Here is a 10,808-nt window from a genome sequence, read left to right as displayed (position 1 = left end):
TGTTTTTTATTGCGGATTACTTTGTATAGACTTGCATCAACAAATGAGCAACAATTTCCGACGGATATCTGAATGCGTATTTTCTTGACATTTCCTTATCTTGACGGTCTTTAAAACGCGTAGGCGTGAGTGCAACAAGTTGGTAAAATATGAGAATGGTATTTTAAACGCGCAAGGATGAGTTTATGGGCAATAGGTGTACTTTTGGTTGACTAGAATACCAATATTTCTTCAGCAACAAATCAGCAACGAATTCACAAGCCAACTGAATGAAAAGAAAAGTATTTGCTTTGTAATAACTTATGTCGGTGGTTTTACATACGCGTATGGATCGGATTATGCACAGAATTGGCGGTTTTGAAAAATAGGGAAGTAGAAATGTTCAAGCATGTGGGTACGGTATTGTAGGCGACAAAAATCAGTTGATGAACTGTGGAAGCAGTATTGCAATACTGTATTTCATCAGCAACAAATAAGCAACGAATTATGCCGGTGGTAGGGATAAGGTATAAACTTTCCGTTCAATTTTACAGGGTTGGTTATTGATAGGTTTGAACACTGTGACCTTGCAGCAACAAATTAGCAACAAATTCCAATGCCGACTGGATACTCGAATGTCTGTTTTTATTTCAAAGTATTATACTCCGATATTTGATACGCGTAAGGACAAGTTTATGAGCAACAGGGGTAATTTGGGTTGATGAGGTGACTCGATTCCTTCTGAAACAAATTAGCAACAAATTATGCCGGTGGTTTGTTGAAGATATCTACTTTCCTTTCTCTCTCTTACAGTTCTAGGCAAGTTTCCGAAGATTAGGGGTGGGTTCGTCTCGCTAAGGGTTGGTTATCGATGGATTCGGACGGTGTGAACTTGCAGCAACAAATTAGCAACAAATTCTTTTGCAATCAGAATTTCCTTCTGCTGCTTAGTTATACAGTAATATTACATGGCTACGCTAGCTTAAAATTAACCTAGCGTGCATCGTGTTTTCTCGGAACCGGCAACAGCAACAAAATCAAACATAGGGTTACAAATTAGCAACAAATCAGCAACACATTCCTCTGCAATAAGAATTTCCTTCTGCTGCTTAGTTATACAGTAATATTACATGGCTACGCTAGCTTAATATTAACCTAGCGTGCATCGCGTTTTCTCGGAACCGGCAACAGCAACAAAATCAAACGTGGGGTTATAAATTAGCAATAAATCAGCAACAAATAATGAGGGTGGTCCGAAGTGTGCCTTTCGATATGGCTACGCTAGTTTAATATACATCTAGAAGAGGGCGAGGATTACGACGTGTAGACGCAGGCGCGGTAGGACCAATCCTGGAGCATCTTAGCGATGCAGAAGAGACGTCGAGAAACCCTAAGATTTCGATGACAGTATTAAGGCCGTTATCCTGAGCCTCGGGGAGGTCATAAAAAATGACATTAGCTGCTCTTCTGCTCCTGTCTTTAACCTCACTTCAAATTTGATTTTCGGACAAATTAGATTGCCTGAGTGCCGAGATTTCGGACTAAATAGCCCGAACGGAGGATTCAGTTTCATCAATCCTATTTTCTGAGGCATCGATACGAGCATGGACAGCCACCGTGGATTGCTCGAAAGACTCTCTAAGCTGGCGTTCCTCATTGACTATTTCCACCACCTTCTTACTCAAAGCGTCCTGTTTCTCCTCAAACTTTTTGAAATGAGAGGCGAGAGCAGAATGTAAATCCTGAAGCGTAATACCTGTGCCACTTTGGCTGGCCGAAGGCACAACATCGATCGTATGAGACGACGTAAGACTCGATCCACAGCAACGTGACAGACCACCGTTTGGAGCTAAATGGTATTTTGGAGCACACGAAGCGTGGTAATGAGAACCACAGACTGGGCAAATCATTAGCTTATCCCTAAAAGGACCTTTTCCACATCCTTTGCATAGAGTTGTCAGACCACTCGGAACTCTGAGAAGGTTAGAATTTGACGGTTTGTCGTTCGAGCCCATAGCGAGTACCGAATAATGGATATAGAGTGTTTACTAGGCTACACCAGCACACAACCGCGTACTGCGTAAATGTAAATGGGTGACCAAGATAAGGTGGCCACCACCCTCCAAAATCCAGCCCCGTGGGATTTTTGAAAATTTTTTTTACGATTCTTAAAGGAAATTTGACGAACCTTCCGATGGCAGGGTCGAAATTTTTTTGGAAGTTACCATTCTTGCGTGCAAAAAAAAATTTTTGATTCCGCACATCAAAATAGGTTTTGATTTTTTTTGTTGACAAGATAAAATTTACCGAATTCGGATATCAAAAATTTTCCGAGATCCGTCAAACCACTCGCCCACAAATAAATCGCAAAATTCGACTTTTTCAACCAAAATTCGGTTCTAACTGGCGGAACAGGTGGAATTGGAATATCTGTCAAAATTGATCCGCGCCAACTTCACCTGAGTCCAGGTAGCGTATAAAATACGTCATTGACGATTCTGCGCGATGGGTTTCGCTTGACAGACTTTCTCACAATGATATGGCAGCTAGACAAGAAGCAAGATTAGAATTCCGAAAATATTCTGCATTGCGCCGACGGTGGCAAAAACGTCGGCATTTGAAATTGGCAATGATACTTAACGCCCCAGCAGCATAACGGGAGGTTAAAAAGCATCTTGTTAACGCCGGTTGCCGGTGGCAACCGCTGCAGCGCTCGCCCCTAGCCAATCCGGCCGATCGGCATTCTGCTATAACCCTTTACCGATGACGGGTTGCTGCAACGCAAAAATTGCAATACTTTAGTATTTTTCAGCGATGATACGTTGTCTTGGATGTGGAGCTAGGTTACGTTCGGAATTTTGAAGATTTTTCAGAATGCGGTGGGCTTGGTTTGATTCATTACCGGGCAACCTAGCTGTAACACCGAACACACACGGGCTTAGTTGAGTTAAGGGGTAAGGCCACTGTAACGGTCCAAAAAGAAAGGTTTTTTCACGAATTTTTTGCTTCCGAAATTGAAGGTAATTGAAAAAAAACTTTTAAGGGTGTTATCGGGCATACATTAAACTTTATTATCCAATTTTTTTACAGCGAAAAAAAAACAAAATGGCGGTTCCACAGCCATCTTCCCGGGGCATGTTTTGCTTGCAGGGCTCCGCGGCACGCAGCACCACTGCTGCACTTTTGAATCTAGAACAAAAAAAAAAAAAACCGTTAATCTAAAGGGTTATAGCTAGAGAATGTCGATCGGATTTTAAAAAGTATTAATTTTTGTGGATTTGGCGTGCGTTTGAAAAAAAAAAATGATTTTTTACGAAAAAAACGGCTAGTTTTTTGTTAATAAAAAAACAATAAATAAAGTTATTGAAAATCCCGATCGACATTCTCAAGATAATGTTAATTTTCACATCTGGTAAAAATTTCAAGTAAAAAAAATGAAAATTGTTCGAGTGATGCTGCGTGCCATTTTGAAAAACCGTGTTTCGAGAAAAACGCGTTTAAAGTTTTACGACTAGTTTTTTATGGGAAAAAATTAAAAAAAGGAGGTAAAAAAAATTTGTACCGTTAGTCTGCAATTCCAGCACCATACATTTGTCCTTCGATGGCCAAATTTTCGTCTTCTTCGTCTTTCCTGGTCGATTTTTGGAGCGCGCGCGCACTTTTTGCCGCGTCGCTCAGAGATGCCTCGGCGTGCGTGATGCGTTCGGCGTCGGCTTCGATGCAGAAATTATATAATTGGGCACCAATTTCCACCTCCAACATCTTGAATATTTGCAAGACGTTGGTAAGGCCGCCATTGAATATGATATCCGTCAGGGGTCGTCGTTTCATCCCGCCTGATCGACGCCGCGTTGGATACGCGGTTTTCGTACCTTTTTTTCCAAGATACACTCGATCACCCATTTCAACTAACGCGTTCGCAAAATTTCACAGTGAAATCGGAAAAAAAAACCACGGAAAACACGCAAAAATCGTCACTTATGAAGAATGAATCGCTCTTTACTGTGCGCTTGCTGCAGCTAAACTAACGAAATTTTTCTTCATAATGCTCAAAAGGCTCGAAAGGACACGTGGAACAAAAATTGTTCTCGCACGGGACCTTTTTTTTCTTATTCTAAAGGGTTTAAACTATTTTTTAAGCCAATAAAAAAAAAATCGATTTTTCAAAAAATTTACAGTGGCCTTACCCCTTAAGCTGTTCTGTCAGAGTGCAGCCTTATCGACGGAGGCAATGCACTCTTATTTCATGCGAAAATCATTTGAAAAAAACCACCACACTCGACCCAAAATCCAACAGTACATTTATCGTTCGCCTCCAAATTTGAGGTTAATTCATTCATCTTCCGGAAGAAATACCAAATAAATTGTTGATCCGGACACTGTGTATTTACTTTCGTATTGAGCGTATTTCCGCGGTAGCAACGGTGGCCAAATTTTCTGTGATTCCAGTAGTAAAAAATGAGTGCAATATTGAAGTATGGCGGAAGTATGACTGAAACACGAAACATGTACGAGGAGGATAAAGAAATTATTGAAAGTTATAACAGGTACATGTACCTTTTACCTGTGATTTTTTTTTTACTCTGTGGGCGACAAACATTTTTTTAAATAATTTTTATTAATTTTTTTTTCACAAATACAGTTGCCACGCTTCACTTTCAATTTCAATTCGATGACAGTCAACCATTATTTAATGAGTATTTACATGTGCAATACAACGTTCTGTTTCATTCAAATATGCAGAATCCATCAATTAGTGACCCAGAAAGAGGGGGTGAATTTTTTTCATGAAATTATATGATACGGATCAAATCCTGATTCAACTGGGCTATTCCCGGTTCGACTCATCTCTTTCGAACGATCGGTACCTAAGATAATTTTCAAGAGCGCGCGTGTCGTTTCTTTTGGACCATTGTACATATTCTCACTCTCGCTTTATTCACCCATTTGTTCGTTTCTTTGTTTTTATTGCGACTGAAGTCGCAGTTTCATAAATACAGTGATACAACATAGGGCTGGAGACGTGAAATTGATGCATTATTTACTGAAAATTAAATTTTTTGACAAGCCACAAGTGCACCAAGCCGACTTACAAGTCTGAATTGGTGAATTGGCGAAATCTGTGAGACTGTATTGGTGCAAGTGCTGTTTTTTTTTTTTTTTTTTTTGCGCGTCCGTGGCCAAATTGGTGGGGAAATCTTTTATAGACTATCCTGGGTAGGGTACCGTCACTCCCAGGAGTGTGGGACTCGCCTTACGGAATACCCACTAAAACCACCACCAAAAGTCATTCCTTGCGGTTCCCTCCTCACCTCACGGAACTGCCGTCGTGCCTGTTCTGAAAAGTCGAATATTACAATAACTGGAACGTCATATTTCGATGAAATTTAATCTAATATTTCCGAAACGATAGATGGAGTTTTGCGTGCGTCAAAGTCAAGCGTATTTATGAGCTCGACTTTTCACCACTGATCGCAACACTATTCTCGTGTTACAGCCATAATGAGGATCAGATTTATGCAAAATAAGGAACGTTCGTCCGAATTTTGTAGTATTCAATGCGAGCGTTTATTAAAAATTGTTGTAAGTCAATCTTGAACTTTAAATATAGCCGCGTCTACATATATGTATTGTAACGGGCTTTTTACTTCGCCCGGGGGAAAGCGGGGTCGGCACAGAGGCTCGTTTACAAAAATGGCGTTGACCAACACGGCAATAGAAAGATGAAAAAAAAAAGATTGACGGCACTGCAGAACAGGTGTTGGGCGCCAGGCTCGAGAGAGCCGTAAGAGAATACACTCTTACCAGATTCGAAATTTACCGTCCAATAGTATTCGTTCGCCGACTCGAACGGCGAACCTAACTCACACCACCAAATCTCAAAGTGAAACTATAGCAGGGGCAAGCACACACAAAAACAGCCGACTAGCCAGCGGTGAGGGGAACGTGGGCGCGAAGGTGAAATAGTATAGATGATAATCGAATGATTATAGATGTTATTACCAGCGTTTATTAACAAACAGTGCCGTTACGGCAAGGCAGAAGGCAACAGGCAATAAAATAGTTATTTACACGGCAAGCGGTCTTATCGGTGGCGGTACGCTTCGATACAATTCAAAAATAAATAAAAATATAACAAAATAGCATAAGATACAACACAGCAACAAAATTCAACAAGTCAATAGAACACGGCAAAATCAAGCAGTATAAGCTAGAAGCGGCGAGCGGCAAGCGACCAAGATAAGCGAGTAATAAGCGGCATAAAATCAGTAACAATTCAATAACTCATGCGACTACGGACTCGTGGTGAAGCAAGTTCGTTAACAATTCCAAAACTCAAACCAAGGCAGAACAATTCTAAAAACAAGCTTGCTAACAATCTAACGGCTTCACAAACACGAGATAATCCTCCTTCACTTTTTCTATATCATCGGCCCGGTCGCCTGTCGCTGCTTGACGGTGGTAGTTACGCTCGGCAATGACGGCACGGGCGCACACACTCACTCACAGATTCTCTCTCTCTCACCCTTACGTACTCGGTACGCGGCCGGGAAGCGGCACGGTACACGATCTATTACAAAGTATATGCTACAATAAAGCGGCAAAAGATTACCGAATGAACAACCAGAGTATCTTATCGTGATTAGAATAAATCAAGGTAGCAATTAAAATCAGAAATACAATTGAATAGAAAAGCTTAGCTACCACGAGACTCGCGGGCTTTCACACAAAATGGCCGACCGAAGCCGGCCGGCAACCTGTTGCAAAAGGAAAAATGGCCTGAGGCCGTTGAGAATCTATAGCCAGCGAGGCCCGGGGTAACGTTAGCCTACCTTATCTCGGCAAAGAGCTCCGGTTTCCAGCGACAACGGGAGCGGCAACAATTTCTCTACGGCAATTCCTCGTCCACACAACTCGCGGAAAAGAAAGCGACAGATTAACGTACCAAATTATTTCCAAAGCGGTTAACACAATTACTACGTGGGCACTAGCGACACGGATAGCAACGCAGCGCAAGGGAGAGTGAGGTGGCCGCCGGCCCTCGGCGATCGCGATCCCGCGGCGGCGCCACGGGGGGGGGGGGGGGGATAATAGGTAGATTGGCGAGAGACCGGCGAGAGCCTAGGCAGCCGGTCTGTTCGCCGCGCTGTGCTGCGTGTTGCGAGGGTGGTCTGGCGAAGGCGGAAATGTCCTGTCGGCATCGGCGAGCCCAGGGGGAGACTGAGTCCGGTTATTTGTGGGTGCCGGGTGGCAAGGCCGGTCTTATCGGAGGCTCAGGTGGAGGCAACTCGATCCCTGGGCGGCAGCGGCAGCATGTCCTTGGCGGCATCGAGGTCCGAGCAAGCAACAGCGCGACTACTGGGTCCGGGGCTTCGAACTCCGCGCCGGTAGTCCTGTGGTCCCTCCGCGTTTCCCGCGACGGCAGCGCAGGGTGGTCGTTGGATGGCGTCGGCAGTGGCGGTCACCTCAGAGAATGGGTTGGGGGAGTAACAAAAAGCATTAGCAACAATACATGAATCTTAAAGCTAACTCTGGTTGTTCATTGGCGGCACGGCAGGACTCTCCCTTGCTCTTTAAGAGCGCTTGACGCGGCCGCCTGGGAGTGGAGGTGCGGGTCGGTGACGGGCTGGTAGACCCGCCACGTCACAATATATATATATATATATATATATATATATCGATAAATAGGAATGGCGCTTCTCGCGTATAATACTAGGGCCACTTCCTGTTTGTGTCTTTTCCGTTTTCTATGTTCAGTCGCGCTACGAATACCACGCAGTCAAGTAAGAATAAAAACCCACTCCCAGTATACGTATATTATTCGTCTTATTAATTATTGCCTTGAAACCACATGCAACTTCCCTAGCCGCAACAGGTTATGGGCCCAGGAAAGGTTGCACTGGAAAAGTGGTTTCAAAGTGTAATTACAGTTTCGGTTACAGCGAGTAAATTGGCAAATACAGTTGTGCGAAATAGACAAGGACAATGGCGGGCAAAGGCTCACTCGGCGTCCTTTAGTCAATTAGACGTTTGAGTGGCAGAGACAATTATCATACGTGGTCAGTAACAATGAGAGCTTATCTAGAGCACGAAGAGTTATGGGACACGATAAAAGTGGAATCGGGAACAGTGTCAACGGATCCGAAAAAGGTGGCAAAAGCGCGAGCAAAAATCATTCTATCCGTCGACCCGGTCGTGCTGTCTCATATAGAAAACGAAGTAACTGCGAAAAGTGCATGGGAGAAGCTTAAGGAGGCATACGAGGACAATGGTTTAAGCCGTCGTGTAAATTTATTGTGCACATTAACGACGACAAAGCTCGAGGATTGCAATTCCGAAGAAGAGTACGTGAATAAGATTATAACGACTACACATAAATTAACAGACACGAATCTTCAAATCCCAGACGAGTTGGTAGGCGCGCTCCTATCGGCCGGATTGCCAAGCCAGTATCGCCCAATGATGATGGCTCTTGAAAGCTTGTCAACACCAGTGACCTCCGACTTGGTCAAACAAAAAATCCTGCACGAAGTTAAGTGGCATAGCAACAGTGAGGCAACAGGAGATTCCTTTGGCTATTACTCAAACCCAAACAAGCGCAGAGGTTATCATCGAGGAAGAGGGCGCTTTCCAAGAAGAAGAGGGAACTACAACAACAACACGTATCACAAATACGTCAGATGCTACGAATGTAATCAACAGGGTCACTATGCCAGCGACTGCCCTAACCCCAAAGAGAGATCGAAGAGATATGCGAAGGCGTGCAACGCGGAAGCAGAGTCTGCAGAAGACGATGTATCATGTGCATTTATCAGTATGGTAGCGAAAGACAGCTACATCACAAAAGACTGGATTGTAGATTCAGGTGCTTCCAAACATATGTGCAATAACAAATTATTGTTTAGTTCTTTACGTAAGTCTAATATTGCTCGTATAACCGTAGCCAACAAACAGACCTTACCTGTAGAAGGCGAAGGTGAAATTTATTTAACTGTAGGTAGTAAGAAAGTAAAATTGTTGAATGTCTTATATGTACCGAAAGTTGCAGCCAATCTATTGCCAGTTAGTTGTATTATTAATGCCGGTTGTAACATAGTATTCGATAACTCAAAGTGCAAAATACTAAACAGAGAAGGTACCGTTGTTATCACTGCGAGTTTGTTGCAGAATGGAGTTTACCAGTTATATTTAAGTAATAACGTTAACCGATATGTTCAGAATCCCAGTAAAGTTACCACAGCATTCTCAAGCGAAGCCCACGAGAGCATGAGCACGTGGCACAGACGAATGGCTCACCTAAATCCGGAATACTTAAAGGCCTTGATGAGAGATGCCGCCAGCGGCATTCACTTCGACCCCCACCAACGACTGTCGCATTGCGAGCCCTGTGTACGATGGAAGACCGTCAGGAAACCGTTCAAACGAAGCGAGAACAGAGCTGCCGAAAAATTGATGCTGGTACACACCGACTTGTGCAAGGTAGAGAACAAGTCTATCGGTAACGCTGTCTACTTCCTTACATTTCTGGATGACTACAGCAGGAAAAGCTTTGTCTACTTCCTAAAGACAAAAGACCAGGTACCTTATACATTTGAAAATTTCATAAATTACGTAGAAAACCAGAGCGGATCCAAATTGAAAATCCTCAGAAGTGATAATGGTAGAGAGTATATAAATGAAAGATTGCGTAAGATGCTGGAACAACGTGGTATTAAACACGAAACAACCATCCCTTATAGTCCCCAACAGAATGGTCGTGCTGAGAGGTTAAATCGAACGCTCCTGGACAAAGCGCGTTCCATGATAATCGACGCAGATCTCAGTAAGGACTTTTGGGCGGAAGCTGTCGCAACAGCCTCATATTTATCGAACCGATCACCGAAAAGCTGTCTGCAGATGAGGACTCCCGAAGAACTCTGGACAGGAACCAAACCAGACTTATCACACCTAAGGATCTTTGGATGCAAGGCAGAAGTGCATATACCACAACACATGAGACAAAAAATGGATCCTAAAACAAAGGAATGTCTTTTACTCGGATACAGTCCTAACCAGAAAGGGTATCGCTTATGGGACCTTGACCGCAAAGTTGTAATTACAAGTCGAGACGTTATCTTCAAGGAGACCATAGAACCGAAACCGAACCAGAAATCGACGGTAGTTCTACCGCTGAACGACTGCTTCAACGACGACGATGGAGCAACTGACTCTGAGAGCGATCAACCGGAGAACAAGACAACGCACACAGTGCCATCCGTACCAGATGATGACCGAGAGGATCAGGCAAGACAGAAACCAGCAGATCCTCCAGACTCACACGAAGATGAATCCAATGACGATTCTCCGTCAGCTCGAACGAGAAAATCAAATCGAACGTCACAACTACCCAAAAGATTAGACGACTATGTAATATATTCGGCGAACAGCGATTGCGGCGATCCACATGACTACGAGTCAGCGATTGACAGCGAAGAAGCCGCAGCATGGCTGAAAGCGATGACAGCTGAATACCAGTCAATAATAAAAAATGACACTTGGGAACTTTGCGATCCACCACCGAACACTAACGTCGTAGGAACAAAGTGGGTATACAAAAGGAAAATGAATGGCAACCAAATAACCTACAAAGCGAGATTAGTCGCGAAAGGCTATAGTCAAACGAGAGGCATTGACTACCACGATACATATTCACCAGTAGTGAGATTCACAACCCTCCGCATACTATTTGCATATGCAGCCGCACGAGACCTAGAGGTGTTTCACTATGATGTCGACTACGCATTCTTAGATGGAGAATTGGACGAAGAGGTCTACATTCAGCAACCCGA

At 43.5% G+C, this 10,808-nt stretch overlaps 1 long non-coding RNA gene across 1 annotated transcript; it reads left to right on the top strand.

Moving 5' to 3' along the window:
- Positions 1 to 5,135: 5,135 nt before the first annotated feature.
- LOC124414674 lies at positions 5,136 to 8,729 on the top strand. The gene is made up of 3 exons (XR_006930056.1): positions 5,136 to 5,265; positions 6,765 to 6,767; positions 8,717 to 8,729. It is a non-coding gene; the product is annotated as an uncharacterized LOC124414674 (long non-coding RNA).
- Positions 8,730 to 10,808: the final 2,079 nt, after the last annotated feature.

Source organism: Diprion similis, chromosome 14, assembly GCF_021155765.1.
Source record: "Diprion similis isolate iyDipSimi1 chromosome 14, iyDipSimi1.1, whole genome shotgun sequence".
NCBI classification, from domain to species: Eukaryota; Metazoa; Arthropoda; class Insecta; order Hymenoptera; family Diprionidae; genus Diprion; species Diprion similis.
Note: the sequence above shows the minus strand (reverse complement) of the source record. Positions and strands in the feature narration are given on the sequence as shown.